This window comes from Hordeum vulgare, chromosome 3H (genome assembly GCF_904849725.1).
Source record: "Hordeum vulgare subsp. vulgare chromosome 3H, MorexV3_pseudomolecules_assembly, whole genome shotgun sequence".
Classification (NCBI taxonomy): domain Eukaryota; kingdom Viridiplantae; phylum Streptophyta; class Magnoliopsida; order Poales; family Poaceae; genus Hordeum; species Hordeum vulgare.
In genome coordinates this window covers 35183224-35195837 of record NC_058520.1, presented here as the reverse complement: position 1 = coordinate 35195837, position 12614 = coordinate 35183224, and the positions used below count along the sequence as shown (strand labels likewise).

The 12614-nt window shown below is 42.6% G+C and overlaps 1 long non-coding RNA gene across 1 annotated transcript; it reads left to right on the top strand.

Annotated features, from left to right (window-relative positions):
• The first annotated feature begins 10360 nt into the window (after positions 1-10360).
• On the top strand, positions 10361-11651 carry LOC123439441. Its single transcript, XR_006630096.1, has 2 exons — positions 10361-10513; positions 10838-11651. It is a non-coding gene; the product is annotated as an uncharacterized LOC123439441 (long non-coding RNA).
• Positions 11652-12614: the final 963 nt, after the last annotated feature.

Below are 12614 nucleotides of genomic sequence, written 5' to 3'. Positions count from 1 at the left end.
CCCAGTTACGTTGCGACGTTTGATACACACAAAGCATTCCTCCGGTGTCAGTGAGTTATATGATCTCATGGTCATAGGAACAAATACTTGACACGCAGAAAACAGTAGCAACAAAATGACACGATCAACATGCTACGTCTATTAGTTTGGGTCTAGTCCATCACATGATTCTCCTAATGATGTGATCCCGTTATCAAGTAACAACACTTGCCTATGGCCAGGAAACCTTGACCATCTTTGATCAACGAGCTAGTCAACTAGAGGCTTACTAGGGACAGTGTTTTGTCTATGTATCCACACATGCACTGTGTTTCCAATCAATACAATTATAGCATGGACAATAAACGATTATCATGAACAAACAAATATAATAATAACTAATTTATTATTGCCTCTAGGGCATATTTCCAACAGTCTCCCACTTGCACTAGAGTCAATAATCTAGTTCACATCACCATGTGATTCCAATGAATCCAACACCCATATAGTCATGGGGTCTGATCACGTCTTGCTCGTGAGAGCGGTTTTAGTCAACAGTTCTGAAACTTTCAGACCCGTGTGTTCTTTACAAATCTTTATGTCATCTTATAGATGCTGCTACTATGTGCTATTCGGAAATACTCCAAATATCTACTCTACTATATGAATCCATTTCACTACTCATAGTTATTCAGATTAGTGTCAAAGCTTGCATCGACGTAACCCTTTACGACGAACTCTTTAACCACCTCCATAATCGAGAAAAATTCCTTAGTCCATCAGTTACTAAGGATAAATTTTGACCGCTGCTAGTGATTCAATCATGGATCACTCTCTGTACCTCTCAACAGACTTTGAGTCAAGGCACACATCAGGTGCGGTACCGAGCATGGCATACTTCAGATTCTACGGCCAAGGCATAGAAGACGACCTTCGTCTATTCTCTTTATTCTGCCAGGGTCGGGTTTTGAGTCTTACTCAAATTCACACCTCACAACGCAACCAAGAACTCCTTCTTTGCTGATCTATTTTGAACTCCTTCAAAAACTTGTCAAGGCATGGATCTTGTTGAAACTTCCATTAAGAGCTTTCGATCTATCTCCATAGATCTTTGATGCTTAACCTTCAAGTAGCGCAATCCAGGTACTCCTTTGAAAACTCCTTTCAAACAACCTTGTATGCTTTACAGAAATTCTACATTACTTATGATCCACAATATGTCAACCACATATACTTATCAGAAATTCTATAGTGCTCCCACTCACTTCTTTGGAAATACAAGTTTCTCATAAACCTTGTACAAACCCAAAATCTTTGATCATCTCATCAAAGTGTATATTCCAACTCCGAGATGCTTGCACCAGTCCATTGAAGGATCGCTGGAGCTTGCATACTTGCTAGTATCTTTAGGATCGACAAAACCTCCTTGTTGTATCACATACAATGTTTGCTCAAGGAAACCGTCGAGGAAACAATGTTTTGACATCCTATCTGCAATATTTCATAAATAACGCAGCAACTACTAACATAATTCTAACAGACTTTTAGCATCGCTGCGAGTGAGAAAGTCTCATCATAGTCAACTGTTTGATCTTGTCGGAAACATCTTTGCGACAAGTCGAGCTTTTCTTAATAGTGAATTATCACCATCATCGTCTGTCTTCCTTTTAAAGATCCATCTTTACTCAATAGTCCTATGACCATCAAGTAGTTCTTCCAAAGTCTACACTTTGTTTTCATACATGGATCCTCTCTCGGATTTCATGGCCTCCAGCCATTTGTCGGAATCCGGGCCCACCATTGCTTTCTCCATAACTCGTAGGTTCATTGTTGCTCAACAACATGACCTCCAAGACAGGGTTACCGTACCACTCTGCAGTAGTACGTGACCTTGTCAACCTACGAGATTTGTAGTAACTTGATTTGATGCTCGATGATCACCATCATCAGCTTTCACTTCAATTGGTGTAGTCGCCACAGGAACAACTTCATGCGCCCTGCTACACACTGGTTGAAGTGATGGTTCAATAACCTCATCAAGTTCTACCACCCTCCCACGCAATTCTTTCGAGAGAAACCTTTCCTCGAGAAAGGATCCGTTTCTAGAAACAAACACTTTGCTTTCGGATCTAAGATAGGAGATGTACCCAACTGTTTTGGATATCCTATGAAGATGCATTTATCCGCTTTGGGTTTGAGCTTATTCGACTGAAACTTTTTCACATAAGTGTCGAAGCCCCAAACTTTCAAGAAACGACAGTTTAGATTTCTCTAAACCTCAGTCTATACTATGTCATCTCAACGGAAATACGCGGTGCCCTATTTAAAGTGAATGCGGTTGTCTCTAATGCATAACCCATAAACGATAGTGGTAATTCGATAAGAGTCATCATAGCATGCACCATACCAAATAGTGCGTGGCTATGACGTTCAGACACATCATCACACTATGATGTTCTAGGTGGCATGAACTGCGAAACAATTTCCACATTGTCTTAACTGCGTACCAAAACTCGTAACTCAGATATTCATTTCTATGATCATATCGTAGACGGTTTATCCTCTTGTTACGACGAACTTCACTCCTGAAACAGATTTGAACCTTTCAATATTTCAGACTTGTGATTCATTAAGTAAATACTCTTGTATCTGCTCAAATCGGCATTGAAGTAAGAACATAATGATATCTACTGCGTGCCTCAGCACCCATTGGACTGCATACATCAAAATGTATCACTTCCAACAAGTTACTATATTGTTTCACCTCAATGAAAACAAGGCCTTGATCATGTGGTATGATTTGCATGTCACTAGTGATTCAAAATCAAGTGAGTATAAAGATCCATCAGCATGGAGCCTCTTCATGCAATTTACACCAACATGACTCAAGCGGCAGTGCCACAAGTAAGTGGTACTATCATCATTACCTCGTATCTTTTGGCACCAATTTTATGAACATGTGTAACACTACGATCGAGATTCGATAAACCATTGAAGGTGATTTATTCAAGCAAATAGAGTAACCATTATTCTCTTTAAATGAATAATCATATTGCAATAAACACGATCCAATCATGTTCATGCTTAACGCAAGTACCAAATAGCAATTATTTAGGTTTGACACCACTCCCGATGGTAGATGGAGTGTGCGACGTTTGATCATATCAACCTTGGAAACACTTCCAACACGTATCGTCACCTCGCCTTTAGCTAGTCTCCGTTTATGCCGTAGCTTTCATTTCGTGTTACTAATCACTTAGCAACCGAACCGGTATCCAATACCCTCGTGCTACTAGGAGTACTAGTAAAGTACACATCAACATCATGTATATCAAATATACTTCTTTCGACTTTTGCCAGCCTTCTTATCTACCAAGTATCTAGAGTTGCTCCGCCTCAGTGACTGTTCCCCTCATTACAGAAGCACTTAGTCTCGGGTTTGGGTTTAATCTTGGGTCTCTTCATTGGTGCAGCAACTGTTTTGCCGTTTCACGAAGTATCCCTTCTAGCCCTTGCCTTTCTTGAAACTTAGTGGTTTTACTAACCATCAACTATTGATGCTCATTCTTGATTTCTACTTTCGCAGTGTCAAACATCGCGAATCGCTCAAGGATCATTGTATCTATCCTTGATATGTTATAGTTCATCACGACGCTCTCACAGCTTGGTGGCAGTGACTTTGGAGAACCATCACTATCTCATCTGGAAGATTAACTCCCATTTGATTCAAGCGATTGTCGTACTCAGACAATCTGAGCACACGCTCAACGATTGAGCTTTTCTCCTTTACTTTGTGGACAAAGAATCTTTTCGGAGGTCTCGTACCTCTTTAACAAGGGCACAAGCATGAAATCACAATTTCATCTCTTTAGAACATCACTTATGTTCCGTGACGTTTCAAAACGTCTTCGGCGCCTTGCTTCTAAGCCATTAAGTATTTTGCACTGAACTACCGTGTAGTCATCAGAAACGTGTATGTCGGATGTTCAAAGCATCCACAGACGACGCTCGAGGTGCAGCACACCGAGTGGTACATTAAGGACATAAGCCTTCTGCGCAGCAACGAGGACAATCCTCTGCAAAGTTTGCTACTATCAACTTTCAACTAAATTTTCTCTAGGAACATATAAAAACAGTAGAGCTATAGCGCAAGCTACATCGTAATTCGCAAAGACCATTAGACTATGTTCATGACAATTAGTTCAATTAATTATATTACTTAAGAACTCCCACTCAAAAAGTACATCTCTCTAGTCATTTGAGTGGTACATGATCCAAATCCACTATCTCAAGTCCGATCATCACGTGAGTCGAGAATAGTTTCAGTGGTAAGCATCTCTATGCTAATCATATCAACTATACGATTCATGCTCGACCTTTCGGTCTCATGTGTTCCGAGGCCATGTCTGCACATGCTAGGCTCGTCAAGCTTAACCCGAGTGTTCCACGTGTGCAACTGTTTTGCACCCGTTGTATGTGAACGTTGAGTCTATCACACCCGATCATCACGTGGTGTCTCGAAACGAAGAACTGCCGCAACGGTGCACAGTCGGGGAGAACACAATTTCGTCTTGAAATTTTAGTGAGAGATCACCTCATAATGCTACCGTCGTTCTAAGCAAAATAAGGTGCATAAAAGGATTAACATCACATGCAATTCATAAGTGACATGATATGGCCATCATCACGTGCTCCTTGATCTCCATCACCAAAGCACCGGCATGATCTTCTTGTCACCGGCGCCACACCATGATCTCCATCAACGTGACGCCATCGGGGTTGTCGTGCTACTCATGCTATTACTACTAAATCTACATCCTAGCAAAATAGTAAATGCATCTGCAAGCACAAACGTTAGTTTAAAGACAACCCTATGGCTCCTGCCGGTTGCCGTACCATCGACGTGCAAGTCGATATTATCTATTACAACATGATCATCTCATACATCCAATATATCACATCACATCGTTGGCCATATCACATCACAAGCATACCCTGCAAAAACAAGTCAGACGTCCTCTAATTTTGTTGTTGCATGTTTTACGTGGTGACCATGGGTATCTAGTAGGATCGCATCTTACTTACGCAAACACCACAACGGAGATATATGAATTGTTATTTAACCTTATACAAGGACCTCCTTGGTCAAATCCGATTCAACTAAAGTTGGAGAAACCGACACTTGCCAGTCATCTTTGAGCAAGGGGGTTACTCGTAGCGATGAAACCAGTCTCTCGTAAGCGTACGAGTAATGTCGGTCCAAGCCGCTTCAATCCAACAATACCGCGGACCATTCCAGAAACCCTCGTGACGTCCGTGATCTCATCCGGGACTCCGAACAACATTCGGTAACTAACCATATAACTCAAATACGCATAAAACAACGTCGAACCTTAAGTGTGCAGACCCTGCGGGTTCGAGAACTATGTAGACATGGCCCGAGTGACTCCTCGGTCAATATCCAATAGCGGGACCTGGATGCCCATATTGGATCCTACATATTCTACGAAGATCTTATCATTTGAACCTCAGTGCCAAGGATTCATATAATCCCGTATGTCATTCCCTTTGTCCTTCGGTATGTTACTTGCCCGAGATTCGATCGTCAGTATCCGCATACCTATTTCAATCTCGTTTACCGGCAAGTCTCTTTACTCGTTCCGTAATACAAGATCCCGCAACTTACACTAAGTCACATTGCTTGCAAGGCTTGTGTGTGATGTTGTATTACCGAGTGGGCCCCGAGATACCTCTCCGTCACACGGAGTGACAAATCCCAGTCTCGATTCATACTAACTCAATGAACACCTTCGGAGATACCTGTAGAGCATCTTTATAGTCACCCAGTTACGTTGCGACGTTTGATACACACAAAGCATTCCTCCGGTGTCAGTGAGTTATATGATCTCATGGTCATAGGAACAAATACTTGACACGCAGAAAACAGTAGCAACAAAATGACACGATCAACATGATACGTCTATTAGTTTGGGTCTAGTCCATCACATGATTCTCCTAATGATGTGATCCCGTTATCAAGTAACAACACTTGCCTATGACCAGGAAACCTTGACCATCTTTGATCAACAAGCTAGTCAACTAGAGGCTTACTAGGGACAGTGTTTTGTCTATGTATCCACACATGCACTGTGTTTCCAATCAATACAATTATAGCATGGACAATAAACGATTATCATGAACAAAGAAATATAATAATAACTAATTTATTATTGCCTCTAGGGCATATTTCCAACAACATGTTGAAGCAGTAGCTGCACAATTAGCAACTGGAGCTGCTACCGTGGAGGAAGATCCGGTTGGGCTTTGTGACTTGCCAAGATTTGACCCTCCTGGTACAAGGAGAAGGCTAGCGAGGATGATTAAAACCTTCGATCAGTGGATAGAGCATGAGCCATTGGAGAGGTGGTCTCTCTTGCATGACACACATGGAGCCCGGTACGGTGTCATGACTACCAACCTGGCTGAAACATATAATTTTGTCCTAAGAGGAAACAGAGCTTTGCCACTTACAGCGATCGTTGAGGGCATTTTCTATGGCACAGTGAAGTATTTCGGGGAAAGACGTCAAATTGTTGCGGAGCATATGACAAACAATCCGAACACACGTTACTGTGAAAGGGTTATGAAGTACATGGATGAAAAGATGAAGAAAGCCCGGTCTCACAGTGTTGTGGCCATTGGAAATCTAGAGCGAAGGTTCGAGGTTCGCTTAGCTAACAACAAATTCGGATGTGCAAATGAGATGAGAACACACGAGGTGAAAATTGGAAATGAATTGTGGCCAACGTGCGAATGCACATGCAACAAACCAAAGTTGCTTCACCTACCTTGCTCGCATGTACTTGCTGCTTGCGGGCTCATAGGTCTTGACGCAATCCCTTTTCTGTCTCGTATTTTCTGAAAGAGGCTGTCCTCAATACCTGGACAAGTGAGTTGATGGGTTTCCGATCAATGGGTAACTTCAACACTGTTGAGCCTGCTCAAAGGCGATACATTCCACATCCTGCGCATATGCGTACAAGTAGAGGGAGGCGGCAGAGTCAGCGCATCCGGAATGACATGGATGAATCTGAGGCCGGCGGGCGCACCGTGCAATGCATTCTATGTAATGAATTTGGGCATAGGGATCCTGATTGTCCCACCTTCGTCACTGCAAGGGGCACTAGGCGTGGACGAGGCAGCCGAGGAAGAAGAGGAGGAAGAGGGAGGGCAAGAGGAGGAGGAAGAGTTTAAAATTTGTACTATCATTATGTTTTAATTTTGGACTAGAACTATGTTTTAAGTTTGTACTATCACTATGTTTTAAGTTTGTACGAGCACTATGTTTTAAGTTTGTACTCTCGCTGCGTTTTAATTTTATACTATGTGTTGCACTACGTTTTGTATTGTATAGGAATGGAGGGAATGTATCTTCTTAATCCGGACCTTGATAGTAAGCATCGTGATTTGCTATTAACTGAGCAGAAGCTCGTACCACTAGTCACTCGTACTTCTAAGGTGGACTGGAGTATACATCCGCTGTGGGTTGAAAGGTAAATTTTTTTTTATTTTAAACTTTAATCATTGTATTAAATATGCATTGTAAGTAACATAAATTTTATGATTGGTAGATATGCACACTCAAATGGGGCCGGGCTTTTACCGTTCGCACGTCTAGTTGAGGCCACTGAGACTTCGCGGCACCTCAGCATTGACTCTTCTTTGCTCACTTGCTTAGTGGACCGATGGAGGCCTGAGATAAATAAAATAAAATACATGAAATAAGATACATAAAATAAGATACATTAAGATGCAGAGTTCATACAAGAACTACATAAAGTCGTCGTCATCCTTCGATGATGAAGCTCTGGCCCTTCGACGAAGCGGTACTCTTGGCACTCGTTTATGCTGCCCTCTTGTCCTTGCTACTCGGCATGAAGATATCGTCTTCGTCCTCGCTATCGTCAATCCATAAAAAGGGATGTTTTACTCCACCTCCACCGCGTATGTGCTGGCCTTTCTTCTTCCATCTTTCATTCAACCGCAGAAGTTCCTTCCGAATATCCTCATATGTCCTTGCAGGCCACCCCTTCCTAGATAATGCATGAGAAACCTCATTCAGTAGTGTGTCACTACTGATGAGTTCGTCCCATGAAACTATTCTATTGTCTATCTTGAAATTGCTAGCCAAGCGTAGAAGACACTCCGACATACCACTGTGAAAACTACGATCGAAAGGATAATGGGACATTTTGAGCACACTCCTTACCAACCTTGCTGTGGAGAGGGTTTTATAGGTGCCGAAGAGCGGGAAATAAATGGCGGGAAAGCGAGGCGGGAACAAAATAGCGGGAAAGCAAGGCGGGAACAAAATGGCGGGAAAGCAAGGCGGGAACAAAAATGCTCAGTTGATTCTTCATGGATAACACATATACTACCAATAACTTCAGATTACAGACAAACTAAGATAGACCTTGCCGGAATTAAAATACAACTTGCTGAAATTAAGATACAACGTGCTGACACAACTTGCTGAAATTAAAATAAATCTACTGAGTCCAGCGTGGATATTTCCCTTTTCCATCACCGGCTTCTTCTGCTGCTTTGGCCGCACGAGCCCTTTCTCTCTTTCTCTCCCTCTCAGCTTCACGGGCCTGTTCCCGCTGTCTGTAAACCTCCTCCAACCGAAGTTTCTCTTCTTGGTTCTTCCTTATCATCTCATCAATAAAAGCCCTCTGCTCCACACAGTAATCTTCCCACTCTTTCTTCTGCTCTGCTTTCTCCTCTGCTTCAGCCTTCGCGCGGCGCTCTTCCAAGTCCAAGCTAGCCCATGCACGACGACCTCTTTCACGAATCTCGGTCACTGCCCAGTCCTGCATTTCCGTGTCAATCCAACGATAGTACATGCAGAGAGGAGGAGAAGACTACAATATATATATATATATATAAATATCAAGTAAACAATAATATCACCAACATATTTACTCTGGATAACTTGAGCATACCGGAGGCCTGAGGTACGCAGAAATAGATTCGGGCGGATCAGATTCATAATTGGCGCACATGAAAAACTTCATGCCCAACCAATCCGAAAAATCCGTCACCTCCTTCACCTTGTAGAGATCACCGCACCAACATCGAACTGCTTCCACACCCCGAGGCAAACTCGCACTCTGCATTTTCTTAGGCCTGATGCTCTGATCCGAGCAAAGCAAACTCATATTCACTGGATGATGGAGGAAGGAAGGCAGTGCTGGTGTTCTCAAGTGAGGCTGGATGTTGGAGGAAGGCAGTCCAATGCCTCCTTTTATAGACTTAGATGACCAGGAATATGGCGGGAAAACGAGGAGGGAAATGAGGCGGGAAATAAGAGGGTAAATAGTTGGCGGGAAATGAAACGGGCAAAATTTGGCGGGAAAGGTGGTGCGAAAAATTAGGCGGGAATGGAGACGTGAAAATATTTGCGTCAACGGAGGAGGGAACAAAATGGCGTGGCCGATTGGGGGAATATGGACGGGAAATGGGGTAGGCAAAATAGCTAACGTTCAAAATACACATAAGTTTTTTACATAAAATATCATCGCGAGTGAGACGGATAGTTTGGATGCCCTCCTCCTTACACAACATGAAATATCATCGCGAGTGAGACGTTCAAAATACACATAAGTTTCTTACATAAACATGGAAATGGAATATTTTTTGTGTGCGGGGAAAAATAAGGAGAAGAAATAGAGAAAGGAGATAAGGTAGAATGGGAGAAGGAGGGAGAAGAAATAGAGAAAGGACAAAGAGAGAGGGGGGAGGGGCTGGGGCTGGCTCGTGGCCACTACTCGGCCACGGCTAGGCCGAATGGCCTATCGGCTTCCCCAAGGCCGAGTGGCAGTGGCCGGCCACTGATCGGCTTCCACGTGGCCGAGAGCCCCGTGTCGGCTTTGGCGAGGCCGACAGCCTCCTGTCGGCCGCAGCAACGCCGACAACCTCCAGTCAGCTACAAGGTAACCGAGGCAGGTATATTTTTGGAATTTTTGAATTTGGTGCATTATTTTTCAAAAAGAATAAAAAAATGCAATATTTAAAAAAATTTAGCAAGATCTCCATGGGGCTCGACCTGCGCGCCGCCAATCTCTTGCTCCTTCCCATTCTCCGTTCTTCCAGTCCAAAGAGGAGGAAAGAGCTGCAGGTCATTCGCCTCCCCGTCGATACATCCACTGCCGCCCGCTGTCCATTATAATCCACTTGTCCATCTCCAGTCCTGCCGAAGCACAGTGGAGACGGCGGCAGATGGAGCCGTACCACGACGTCTGAGTCCCGCCGAAGCACACTAGCGGCGGCGGCAGATGGAGCAGTGCCACGACGTCCTCCCCCCCCCCCCCCCCCCCCCCCCCAACCTATTCCTAGGGAAGGCGCCCATCAGCGACGGTGCAGCCCGGGATGACGGGGAAGCCGTCCACACCGGAGTAGACGTCGTGCCGCATAGCTTGGTAGGAGGCAGCGGTGGTGCCCGCGAAGAGGACGCGGTCGGCACCGCACGGAGGTCCTCTCTCTGACCCTCTCTGTCTCATCTGCAACAGCTTCTCTCTGTGCAGTGCATGCTGCTCCTCCTCTTAGGAGCTTCTGCCTTTTTCTCATATCATCAAAACACAAGATATTGCTATAATTTTTAGTGTATCATCAGTATGCAAATCCAATACCTTTTATGATAAAATGTTCCTGTGATGTCAAGTTTAGTGCGGAGAAAGCTTAACAGAAATACACATGTGTTGTAGTCTTTGATATTGCTATTTCGTGCCCTCCATCTGTTTGTTAATATGTCAACAACAACTAAGCATCCTTTTTATGTCCCTATATATTGATCTAGGCTTGGACCATCATGATGTCGCCGGCACCATCTTTACGACCGACTGCACCGGCGATTACGTGCAACGACCACCACAACCACGGGGATGAGATCTATCACGGTGAACTGCTCCGCGCTTTTTACTGAATTTACCACCACAAAAATTCCAAAGCATCACTGGCTGGTGGTTTCTACTGAATTTTACCACTACAAAAATTCTAAAGCTTCTTTGGCTGGTGACAAATTTGATTCTTAGCATGCATGTACCATACATACTTTTTACTTTATGTGGGCCAATTAGTATCTTCTACTTAGTTGATCTGCACAAACACTGAATTTTGTTTGGGGAATTCTCCGTACTATATTGCACATGTAATTATTTAAGTATGTTTTCCTGCTATAAAAAAAAATCCTATTTGCACTTTCAAGAGGTGCTGCATCATGGCATATTATGGTGTTCGTGTACTATAGTGTTTGCGAGTTGTCGACAATGGTAACAATGCTGCTGCTTCCGAGTTTTTACTGCAGTGTGTAAGGAGCTAAAGACATACATTTTTTTTGTTCTTATGGGAAATGTACCGTTTTTTGTGAATTTTTTCGTTGCTCCAGGAATACATTGTTTTGTTCATCACTTGTGGCTATGCCATGCACCTAGAAGGACACCGAGGAGGGATAATTAGTGCATGAATTTTTGCTGGTTTTGGAATGTCTCTTTAAGGTGAATACATAACTGAACTAATTTTATAATGATTATTCTGTTAATTGTGTTGTATGTAGGACTTTACTATCTGTCTTCGTTCTGTATAGTAGACTATAAATGAGCTTTTGTCAGCCCCATAATATCCATCTGAGGTAATGCTTCGCTCACATAGGCTTCTTGGTAAACATAGCATGTCTGTTTATGGAGCATATTTGGGTGCTAACTTTAGTTCACCCTACAAATTTTGTATTGGTAGAGCTTTGTTGCCTTACCACATTATAACTCCACATCCCTCCTTTGAGGGACTACATCTCTACATCTCATGCCTTGATGTAAGATGTAGTGTGAACCAATCACCTCGACATTTTTAACCATAGTTGATGGTGTAAATATCTATATCGTATTTGTAGGAATTAGTTTGACTCTATGATATGGCAAAAGCTTCTCAACGGGTGCGGCCCGCCACGCCTCTATTACCTAACTATGGAGCACTAGCGGACTATAGCTTAGCATCAGGGGGTGCTCCTGTTCGGCACTCTAGCGCCAGTTAGCACCTAAAGGGCTGGCCCAGCAACATGCCAAAGGAGGAACCGAACTTAGCACCACATTGTCGACATCGTACCTTGTTAACCACTAGGCCGACCTTATCTTGTTGTCTACTACTCAGGAGAATACAGTTTCACCCCTTTTAGTACTGCATATAACATATATTATATACTCAGTATATATTATTTGAAAACCAAAAACATAAAATAGAAAAAGAATTAACAAAAAATATAGAAAAAAATACAAACTTGAAAACGTTTATTTTTAAAAAACTTTCGTCGATATTGGAAAAAGTTCATCAATTTCTGAAAATCATATATTTGAGAAAACTTCATCGATTTTTAAAAAGTTCATGAATTTGAAAAGTAGTTGACATATTTGGAAAAATGTTTATCAATTCAAAAAAAACTTCATGAATTTGAGAAAAATAATCAAAAGTTCACATGTTTTTAAAATTCATGTGAAAGATACTTCATGGATGTTGAAAACAAATTGTGGATTCAAAAAAAAGTTCACTAATTTGAAGAAAAGTTCATTCATTCAAGAAAAGTT